This window comes from Chanos chanos, chromosome 6 (genome assembly GCF_902362185.1).
Source record: "Chanos chanos chromosome 6, fChaCha1.1, whole genome shotgun sequence".
Taxonomy (NCBI): domain Eukaryota; kingdom Metazoa; phylum Chordata; class Actinopteri; order Gonorynchiformes; family Chanidae; genus Chanos; species Chanos chanos.
The window spans coordinates 42,897,552-42,909,782 of NC_044500.1; positions in this window are offsets into that span (position 1 = coordinate 42,897,552).

A 12,231-nucleotide genomic window follows, 5' to 3' on the forward strand; every position below is an offset into this window, starting at 1 on the left:
TGTAAAACAAATACTGCACAGTGTACTGACGCTGACGGGTCCCGTTTGAGCGCTGTAGTGTATTTAAGAGTTACTGCGTCGTGTATTCACCCCTGTGTGTGTGTGAGTGGCGTACAGCTTCATGAACTCCAGTTTACAGTCATGTGAAGTCCAAATTTGAGTAACTACAGAGTTCATGGACTTTTCCCATCATTTCAGGGTCAAGTTTGGGAGGTTTACTTTAAAGAAGTTCCTGTAAAGGCCTTGAAATATTTTTTCGTGCTGAAGAAAAGTAAAAAAAAAAAAAAAAAGCCATCAAACTTTTGTCTATGTAGTTCTGACTATAATGTAATCGTATCAAACAAAAATCGCCATGCTTAGCTGTTTTACACACTTTTCTGTGCGTATGGACTGGCCTGTTGAAATCTTTCTCTGAAATACTGATCTCTGTAATGGAAATACTCTTACTGGTACAAATGTGTCAGATGTGTGTATAAGCAGGCTACTACTTCCTACTGAAACAAACACAGAGGGTGGATATTGACTTCTAGCCACAACCCTGTCAGCCCACTCTTTCCAATTAATACAATTCCGTTTCCAGTGGAGCCATATCACATAGCTTCACAGCATATAATTGGTGCAAGATATTTATATAATATGCCACTGTACATGTTATGTATGTGATTTACTAGGATCGTTTTTTTTTTTTTTCCTAACTTATTATCGTGTGTGCATGACCAAGAGAGAACCCGGTACCTCTTAAAAAAAAAACAGATTGCATTATTTGGTCTCAGAGCATTTGTACAAATGTGTCGGTGAGAATTAAGAACATGGTATTATGTTTTTCCTTTGACTGGAGCATGAGGTTCTCTGATTGGTTGAGGAAAAGTTTTAAAGAGTCACATTTTCCCCTGCACTGTAAATAGTTGCTTTGGACTTTGATACCACCAGGAAGGCCAGCAAAAATTGATCAAAAGTACATAGGTCAACACAGAGGTGTGCTTACTAATACTGGGTGAAAACTGCATGTAATCACAATCTATAGTCGCCTAACTCAAATATTTAGAAATATTTTTTTCTGTCAGATATAGGTCACCTTGAGACATAAGTGAAACTTGCAATCATTAATGTCATGTCTGTCGTTACATGTAGATTACAGACTGCAGTGTATATGAGAGTTTTCATTGGACCTGGTGGTAGGTATTTCCCCAAGTTCATGGTTGTGTTCCAAATTCGACTAAGGGGATATGAGTAACCATAATTTTATGAATCCTCTCTAGTATTATAGCTGACTACAAATGGTGTTTTGAGTTTCTGTAGGTCTTTGTATTCTTCAGGTCTCTTCTCTACGTCTGAGTGGTGAGTTTGTGTGAACATGCACAGGAGGACACTGTTGGTTCTTTCTGTGGGAAAGAGCGCTCTGAAAAGTTGTTCAAAGTGGTGGAGAGCAGAGCACCCCCACCCCTCTCCCTCTCTCCCTCTCTCTCTCTCTCTCCCTCCCTCCCTCTCTCTCTCTCCCTCCCTCCCTCTCTCTCTCCCTCCCTCCCTCTCTCTCTCTCTCTCTTTCTCTCTCTCTCTCTCTCTCTCTCTCTCTCTCCTTCTCTCACACACAGGGTGTCAAGCTGCATTAACAATGAATCAATCTTGTGTTAGATCTTTTGACTGCAAAACGGGTTCAGAAGTGACTTGGCTGCACGGCTGTCTGTCTTCATCCATTTGTTGCTGTGTTCCATAACTCATTAATTTACCCCAACTCCCAGGGGAATGAAGACTGCCTTTTGTTGTTTTGGGAGTTGGTTTCAGAGCTTAGTAAAATTAGCTTTGGAAACTGCAGAGTTGGAGCGAAAAAAAAATACAGTTTATAAATCTGAACATCAGTACCATTATCAGTACCGCCATTGGAAAAACTCTTTTCTCTGGACTCTCTCCTCCTTTGGTGGTACAGTGTTTAGGTGTTTGGCATTGGTTGAATGTGTTGTGAGCAGTAATAAGTTAAGGGAGGAGGGGTGTGGATGCCTCATCACCTTTCTGTGACCTAGTGCCACTTTTTGATGACTGTCTCCACTCTGTCTTTGTCATTGCATTTTTCCCTCAGTGGTGTTTTGAGTGTTTGAATGGATGGCATTCTTTTAGTGTGGCGTCAGGGGTAGCTCTGTTTTTGTGTGTGTGTGTGTGTGTGTGAGAGAGAGAGAGAGAGACACATAGAGAGAGACACAGAGAGAGAGAGAGACACAGAGAGAGAGAGAGACACAGAGAGAGAGAGAGACACAGAGAGAGAGAGACACAGAGAGAGAGAGACACAGAGAGAGAGAGACACAGAGAGAGAGAGACACAGAGAGAGAGAGAGAGAGAGAGCATGAGCTTGGTTCATGAGAAAGTAGTCACTTTTAGAAAAGAGAGAAAGTATTTCTGTGTATCAGGTGAGAGTGTGAGTGTGTGTGTGTGTGTTTAATGTAAGATTAATAGCTGGGGTGAGCAGCAGTGGCTAAGGGAGAGCTCTTGATGACAGTGGGTTGAAACAAAAGCTTGATTGTTTCCCTAATTGAAATTTGATACCTTGCTCTTGATGGTAGCTTCCTCCCCCCCCCCTAAGGGTTTGTTAAGGTGTTGGCAGAGAACTGGCTTAATTTCTAGGGCTGAGTAAAAGTGCTATTGCTTAACAATGTTTTGTTGACCTAAAACATGGAATGACTTACAGATGACATTTCTGTGAGAGTTTTGAAAGAAGATCCGTAAACGTAGCAGGCGTATTGTGTTGTACAACTAGCTTTATTTCAGATAAACACTCTCAGCAGATCCAGCAAGGCGGAAACCCTCACCAGAGGCTCCACCTTAGATTCCAGTGAAATTTTTCTAATTGTTTGGTGTGTTCAGGAACATGACCGTGTCTCAGTTAACCCTGTGAATGTGTCTCCATTGTACTAAAACGCTTTAGAGTAGGGACAGCAAAACTAAAGTGAACAGATTTCAGTGAAGTTCACGGAAGCTGATAAGCTGACCTCCCTGTTCATTGATTCATTGGTTTGTTCCTATATACCTGCAGGCTATACCAGAAATTAGTTCCAGATGATCTTTATTTTCAGATTACAGTTTCAGGTCTCAGCAAATGTATTTTCTATCTCGCTTTTGAAAAAATTAGTGCAGAAACGTTTTAATTTTGTTGTCCCCCATTTATAAGCATGTTTACCAAGCTTCAGGCAACACCATACGATAGTTTCGTTTCTCTAGTTATTTATGTGTTTTGTCAAACATTAGAAAGTTTCTAAGACTTGTTATGGCTTTATTAAGGTTTTGAGTGCTGTCTGTGTCCTGGATGAAATTTTACAACTGCCTTTTCCACTAACCCCCCCCCGCTCAAATTTGAATGGAATGTGTAAGTTGCATCCAGCTGTGCCTAGTTGTGTAAAGCAGAGTTGCCATGACGACACTCCTGCACGCCTGGCTCAAGGTCGTTCACGCGATGACGACGAATTGCGTCTGCCTGATGCTGTGCACATGACATACACAGACAGAGGGCTGGTGGAAAAAAAAAGTGCAACAGTGTTGTGGGTGTTGAAAGTGAAACCTGGCACCTTATACACAGAAACGTGTAAAAACATGTTGAAATGTTCTCGAAGCCTAAAGAACTAACTGGATGGAGAAAAGTACATGACGGAAAGATCATGCAAAATGCCTTTAGAAGCCTAGGAAGCTTTTGGACAAGTCAAATTTAGATGTCCTTGTTTGAATCAGATTAACTCTTGTAATTCTCTCCTCCTTCATAAGGCTTTTGGGCAGTGCTCAGTGCAGCTGAAACTGTATTTTCCCCCAGCAAGGGTGCAAAAACTTTAGGAGTTTGGAAGCCTGTTTTGATCATTCACAATGCAAGCGAATCTGGAGTTAGTTAAGAAAAAAAGATGGTAAAATGACTTGTCACTGCTGAGGGAGGAAAGAAAAAAAAGCCAATAAGGAAGAGAAGTGCACAGTCCTGTTTTTTTTTTTTCTTTCTTTCTTTCTTTCTCTCTCTCTCTTTCACTCTGTCTCTCTCTCCCTCTGCTAAAGAATGCTTGTAAAACGGGTTCACCCCGAATACGCCAACAGGAGGGTAGGACTCTGGTGTGGTCTTGTTACAATTGTAAAAAGTTAGCAAGGGCTCTATGTGTTTGTGTTTTGTTTAGGGGCCCCCTTGTATAAAAGGGGAGAAGAAGTTTTTTAGTCTGAGATAAACGTTACCAGATGCTTTCTCCGTCAATCAGGCCACAAGTGCCGAGCAAGTCAACTCTGCATGAACTTCTCAACTGCTTAGTGACCACCTTGTTTTCACTCTGCCAATCTCCCCACCCCCTTCCTGCCTCTGCTCTGCCCCCGCCCACTCCGGCTTTCTTCGATTGTGAAGTCGTGAGTAAAAGACTCCAGTCACCAAACCAGAGTAGAAGTTACTCTAAATGTTTTATACAGTAGCATCAAAACCACAGAGCAATAAGTTACAAGTCTTCAAGCCAAAACGTGTCTGCAATATGGGCATTGCAGGTATAACACAGATGAAATCCGGCCAAAGACGGAAAATCCTTCCCTCATCCTTTCTTCACTGTAATATTTAATCTTTCTGGTCCTGCTATTCTGGAAAACCTCTTTCTCTTTTGCCCTTGGAGAAACTCTTCACAATTATTTTCATAGCCTACATCCTGAGTCCTCTCAGAGGAGTAAGTAGCATGACTAAGACAGCACATGGTGCTGTTTTACGTTTAAGATATGAATCCCAGGCTGCTTCCCTTCAGAACTGGAATACAGACTGATCAGTCGGACCAGTTGTACACAACCATGTTTACCATTACGAGGATATGGTGGAAGTCCTGGACAAAGCTGATACTGGGCTCTGACTGGGCTGTTTAATCAAGAAATACACTTACCTTTCCGTGTGAGAAAAACACAATAATGTCCATTGGTACATGGTTGTTTTTATACTTTAATACTTTTTTTTTTTTTATAGGCTTTTTTTTTTTTAATTTTTGACGTGTGTGTCACTGGCACATTTAGGCTATGGCTGTGCTTAGGCCTGTATTTCAGTTTCACTTTAATGTCGTCCAGCATATTTACAAAATCAAATCATGGAACGCCATGCTTTTTCTGTGCCTTTGAACTTGGAGTGCATACAGAAGTGATTGTTTCTGTCGCATTCAGCCTGTGTCCGCTTTGATTTGGTGGAGCCAACAAACGAATGGACCTAAATTCAGACGGTCAATGTGGTTCACAACAACTTAGCACTTGTATGTCTGCACCTCCAGTTCTCATTGTTCTCATTCATTGTAAACCCCAAGAGATGTCTTTTTCTGAAGCGGTCTGATATAGCTTTTATTCTGCTGTTCTCTCGCTCCTTCTGCTCGGTCAACCTCTTAAGTCCAAACTCATTGCTTGCGCTTTAGAGGTTGACAGAGTCAAGAAGGAGAGATTAGCTGTCCTGGAAGCTCCATCAATAATTCAATGAGAACTCAGGGTACTGTTTGACCGTTCTGACTGTACTCATTTTCTGCATGCAACCAGAAGTTGTGAACCAATCTTCAGACAGCTTCCGAGAGCTCATCTCGAACCCTGATTGGGCTTTGTTCTTGACGTAGTCTTGTTTCAACCTCCGAAACGCTCTCTGGAGAAAACACCTTTCAGGGACATGAAAACTTCATTTTGTAATAATGTTGTAAATATTGAACAAAAAAGATTGTTATCACCTTTTAACATCTGCATTGACAGAGGTATCAGAGTGGCATGTCTTGACTGGCGCTGAACATTTTACGGGTTGGTTTTAATCTCCAATGACTTTTGAGCAAAAAGAAACTCGACTCATTGAAGCGGAGATGAATTCGTAAAACGTTTCACGTTATCTTGGGTTTCACGTTATCATACAGTATCCTTGTCTTGTGATTCCCTCTCACATCTACCTGCCTGTCACCTTAGCATTTCTCTTGTTTATAGTCCGTTGTCAAGGGGACCAGGCAGGCTGTGGGCAGACTGTCTGTTACGCAAAAAGAAAGATGTTATGGTGGCTCCTCTATTTTTGGGTAAAAAAAAAAAAACCCTGAAGCTCAGTTGCAAATTAAATATGCAGACTAGCTGGTACAGTCTTTAAGATTCATGCCTGGAAAGTCTCTGCTCTGACCCGGAACCGAGAGAGTCTTGAAGAAAGTGAGACTCGATCTCACCCAAATGCTTAATCATATCAGAAATATGTCTTACATGCACTGCTTTTGCTCACTGGAGACTTGTTTAACCAGTTAAACTCATTTATTCTTTTAGCCCCCCCCTACACACACCCACACCCACACACACCCACACACACATACACTCATGCACTGTTCAGCAACCACACCCATTAAACATATGATGCAAAAAGCAAATGGTAAGAGGTTTCAGTCCAAATGTTTTTCTCTTGTCCTTTCAAATCATAATGAATGTTTGTTATTTTTTCTTAAACCAGTATCAGCAGAAATGACACTGGGAGATGCTGATTCATGACCGAACGCATCATTATCAGTCAAAACTCACTGGCAGGCAGTTCTCACTTTCCACTTGGCCTGTTTACTCTGCCATAAGACGCAAGTTTTAATTCTGAGCAGCAAGCTCTGTATTGTACCTGATATCTCACATTTGCCAGGGTGCCAGTGGACAGTTGTCTCTGTGTCGCCAAAGTGGAGATACTGCATTGAACATAAATACAGACTTGTACTGGATTCAGTTTTCCATCCAACTTAGCCAAAAACTGACACCCACGAGATGGTTTCTGCCCTTCTCACTCAACACCCAATCGGACCACATCGGCATCGTGCAGGGTCAGGGCGCTGACCTCAACCTAGGTCAAGGGTTATCTTAAAGAGAAAAGAAAAGCCAACAAAAGCAAATGGCCTCTAACCTTTCTCATTCTCTGGAGAGTGCTGAAAGCTAGATGCCACTTTGCTGATGTTTTAGAACATTCACTTGATGATGGTTTGAGGTGAGCTCCAGGTAAAGCAGATAATGATGTGCGTAAAGCCAGCTCTGCTTTTAGAATAACTTTGGTCATTCATAGAGAAGCACGCTCTTGAGATACAAATGGTTCTGCTCATTAAGAGGCCACATTGGTTCGGGAAGATTCTTGTTCCCGCGGATTGCCGCACAGATACGATAGCGTCCTCATCGTGTGCTTTTTGCGGTAAGCACCACATAATGAATGTGTAGGACATGTTGACCTTCACATGACCTTACATTACTCAGCCGTCTTAAGATCGTCCAACCTGAGCTGGGCAGTCCACTTTGTACTGAGATGCTTTCTCTCTTGAGCACTTTTATCTCACTGCACTTTGTGATTGTAACTTATTTTCAAAGGGAAGAGAAATGTCAAATAGGCTATGCGATGTTAGGAAACAACGGGGGGGGGGGGGGGGGGTTCTATAAAAGCTCAGCACAGCTAAACGTATGAGCTGACTCAACCCAATTAGTCGATCCACCCCCCAATCCCCCACCCCTCCTTCCTTTTTAGCTGCAAGTTTTTCTTCCTTTTAGCAGCATTTTCAGATATTGCAGGGCTGTAATTCCCTCCTCCTCTGTGGGGTGCTTGGCCTGTGTGACCCATGTGTCCAGTGTGTCCTCATAAGTCATTTAAACATGCTTTTAATAGTGTTAGCCTGCGTTTAAGCAGCATGTGGAGTAGCAGAAGGAGAGAGAGAGATTCTGAATCACTGGGGGTCATACGCTCAGGTCATATTTGGTGAGGGGGTGGTGGTGGTGGTGGTGATGGTGGTTTGGGGGGGGGGGGGTAAATGTGAATCAGTGAAGGGCACTTAACCCACTTTGCTACGACAACTAATTTTGTCTGTGAATGACGTTGACAAAAGTTCAAAGCTTTGTATTTATTCTAGTCATCAGAGCATCTGGCATATTAGCGAGGCAGAAGCGTATGAAAACTGCGTCTGAATGCAATTTGGCTTTCAGCAGTTTGTGTGCGACTGGCCCACAGTTTTTGGACCCTCAGCATTTGGTTTTGTGAAAATGTGAATCGACCGAACCGTTTTCCTTTTCAAGATAAACAACACCAGTGTATTATTTTTGTTTCTTAGTAGGCAGTTGCCTCAATCTGTTCTTTAGCGGTCACCCATGTTTTTTCATATATATATGTATATATATCTATATATATAAGGATAATCATGTATTTTCTTAAACCTGTGCCCATGAAAATTGCATATGGGTGACGTGTTAATCCTTAAACTGCATTGTTCCCAGCGATTTTACCTCCGTCTCAGCGAGTGTGCTCTTATTTCTGGAACACAAAGAAAGTCTTTTTTTTAAAACCTAAGCTGAAGACGTCTTTGCCAACTTTTATGTGACAACCCCTGTCTTCTATGAATTTACAAACAAATGAAACTGTTTTGTGAGAGTAAGGGGGTGGGGGATGCGCTAGTAAAAAAAAAAAAACAGAGGTGAGGATGTGGAGGAAAGAAAGAAGAGGGAACTAGCGGCAGTCCTCCTAAGAGTAGAATTCGTTGCGGGGGTCAGAGTTCATCTACCGCTCCGCTCGGCTGTCATTGGCTGAGGAAAGGTGAAATTAAAACCACTGTAAACTTTTGACCCCGGCAGAGCTGTGTAGGAACGCCCCACACTGGCGTGGAACAGAGCCTGCTCTCTTCCTGTGTTTACTCCATGGATATGTACAGAGAGAGCAAGAGAGAGAGGGAGAGGGAGAGAAGGAGAGAGAGGAGGAGGGAGAGAGGGAGGGAGGAGGGAGAGAGGAGGAGGAGGAGTATGAAATCGGCAGAGCTGCAGTCTGAAATGAATAAGGGCTTTTCAACACCACAGAACAGTCAACACTGACTGTAAAAAAAAAAAAAAAAAAAAAAAAAAAAAAAAAGAGAGAGAGAGAATGAAAAAAACTGAGGGGAATGGTGAAACGCAGAATGTTTAAGCGTGTTTCTCTCTCCTTGCATAGGCAGGCAGTTTTCCCCTCTGTCGGGTTCAAAAAGCCATGGATGTTTTTTTTTTTTTGTCGAGCTGAGCTAGGCTTTTAAAATGGGATTTTTATGAGGAAAATGAGGCCCACCCTCTGGTTTTTCCATTTGGTCGGCGAGTGGAGTGTGGAAGAGGTGATGCTACGTTACCTCACTGGGTAAAACTGGGGCCAGACTGGGTTTCACTCTCTCCACTCCGCCAGATGAAAGCCACCTCTGTCAGAGATTAATGAATCAATCTACATAATACTACCCCACTCTTTTGATACATTTTTCTCCCATGCATAGTCTTTTTTTTTGTTTCAGCAAGGCTTTGTTCTCTCTCTCTCTCTCTCTCTCTTTCCCCCTCTCCCCCTCTCTTTCTCTCCATCTTCTTGTTTCCAGAGTCAAATCTGTCAGCCTTGTGTCTTCACTTGCACTCTGTTTTTTTTTTTTTTTTTTTTTTTGCCTGGTGCCGGCAGTTTTTATTTGTCAGAATTACGAGACAGGGGAGAAAAGATGCAGGTATCTGCACTGTGGGGCTTTTAAGCTGATCCAGAGCCTAAGCAGGAATGGGAGGGGACACAGATTGCTTTCTCAAAAGAAAGATTTTGTGAGGAAAAAAAAAAAATCGATTGTGATTGTGATCTGAATATCCTGCCCTGTCCCATCAGAACAACCTTTCCTTGAATCCCTGGAAATCTAAAGGCATTAGGAAGTGTGCATGCGTGTATGCGTGTGTGTGTGTGTGTGTGTGTGTGTGTGTGTGTGTGTGTGTGTGTGTGTGCGCGCGTGCGTGTGAGCCCCACTTCCCCGTGTGTGAGTTAGGTGTGGCTTGTACCGCAGAGTCTGTTCTGTTCTGCTTCTGATGCTCAAACACATTCACTCTGAATATTCTGGACTTTCTAAGAAGGACATTACCTTAAATCAGGAATGGGTAGGCTGCCTAACTACACACAAACATTCTCATTCTCTCTCTCTCTCTCTCTCATACACCCTCACACACTCACTCACTTGTATACTGAATCCCCCTTCGTGTCTCTGTTGGCTAGCATGGCCTAGCCCTTCAGCGCCACACAGCTGCTAAAAATGGAAAGGGAGAGAAAGAAGAGGAGGAGAGAAAAAGAAGAAATGAACTGGTTTTGCACCCATTGCCCTCTCTCTCTCTGTGGATTTGGGAGAATCCTTCAATCCCCTTTAAACCTACAGAGAGAGGCTCTCTCCTATTTTATCTATCTATCTATCTATCTATCTATCTATCTATCTATCTATCTATCTATCTATCTATCTATCTATCTATCCTTCCTTCTCTGCATAGACAAGCAAGTCTATGTTTCTCTACATGTCAAGTAAACTTCTAAAATACAAAACCTGTTCATAATTGTGTTTTGTATTCTGGGAAACAGTTTTTCCTCTTTTCACCACTTCACCATTTGTCTCTTCTTTTTCCGCACTCGTTCTTGAGACAGGACCTGGCTGGAACAGTGAGTTGTCAGTGTTCTCTAGCATGGATAATGGAGGCACTTTTGGAGAGGTTTACAGCTCAACATTTTAGTCTGCACATGTACACACATGCTCAGCATATGTCTGCCTGTCTTGGATTCAGTCCATTGTGTGCACCCCCCCTTTCTCTCTTTCTCTCCCCTCTCTCACTCTTTTACTCACTCACTCACACTCTCTCTCACTCAGTTGCATATAATGTAGCATGTGCTTAGACTAAATTCTTTAAGAAGGACACAGTGAATCTTGTCTCAATCACAGGAAGCAATTCTGCTTTTGTCCCTGCCAATTTGTGTTTACATGGAGGATGAGTTGACCAGTGTCTCATCTGTGTCTTCAGAGAAGAGCATAAAGACAGAAAGCCCTTCCTCTGTATTCTCACTATCTGTTTGCTTTAGCTGTTTGTGACTTTTTTAAAAAAACAAAAAAAAAAAACCCATCCCACTGCAGGCACTCAGTTGTTTATCAGATTTGGAAATGTCGAGACAGACAGTAGTCTCCATTTTGCACACAGCTCTGCAGACAGTAGTCTCTGGAGGTTTTTGTCTGTGTGTGTATAGCATTCCTACCAGCCCACAGTGCTGTAGAGTGGTACGAGTGTGTGTGTGCGTGTGTGCGTGCGCGTGTGATGTTTGTTGTTTAGCCAGCGTCTCACAGAGCTCAGATTACACACTTTATTTCAGGCCCAGCTAGAATGTGCCTGCTATTCCGGTCCTGAATGACACCGCTGGTTTAGAACAAGCCCCGAGAGCACCAGTCCACTACTCTTCCTTCTTCATTTTCCACCCTCTTTTATCACTCCGTCCGTTACCTCACGCCCTCAGTCAGACTGTTTCACCACGCCGTTTCATTTTGTAACAATGGGTACCGTAGACAGAGTAAAGTTATTGCAACATATAGTTGCTATTTCTGGAGCAAATAGCAGGGGTAAGGCTGTTCTGTTACGTAGCTCAGACACTGTACAGACTCTTAACACTTCCAGCGCTCTGTATTTCAGTAGGAACAATTAAATTATTTCAATCATTTTAATAAGCGTCACATAAAACAGAAGATGGTTTCTACTGTAATCCCACTTCTTCAACCTCCAGATTATACAAGATGGGTTTTTTTTGGGGGGGGGGGGGTGTTGGCAGTTTTTGGAGCTTTTCATTGCATCACACCTGTTGATTTGCCTTAGACTTAAAAGAAGAGACCAGAACGGGGGCCCATTGGGGGGGAAAAATAGTTGAAGCTGCTAGACCCTCTTGATTAAAGTTGGATTTCTGAGTGTGGATGTGACTGACAGTAAGTGTACTGGCTAACCACACAAGACCACAGGTTCTCTGAGCACTGGCAAGATTTGTTCAAGGAGTCCAATGAGGAGGACCAAAAGCTTGTTGTCATTGTGATAACTCTATTTAAAGGTAGTAAGTATGCTTCACATTAGTCAGAAATCAGGAAAACGTTTTATTGCCTTCTCGTCTCGGCTCTACCCCATGGAGGAAGAAGTGAGGTTGATTTTTACATTTGGCTCGAGAGTAATACCACAAGAGATTATTTTTAGTGATGACTCCCCTTTGTCTGGTCCAATAAAATCTCATTATGGTTCTGAGAAAATTGTCATTATTTTTAGAAAAAGACTTTTTTTTCTCTCTCTCTCTCTCTCTCTCTCTCTCTCTTTCATTCTTTTATCTGTAGGGTTTTTTTTAAGCTTGTTTTTGTCCTACTGTCACACTTTTGTCTAAATATAGAAAGGGTAAGATTTTCAGCCTCTGTTTCTCTCTCTCTCTCTCTCACACACTCACGCACACAAACACCTGCTGACTTTCTTTTCCAATTATGTGGC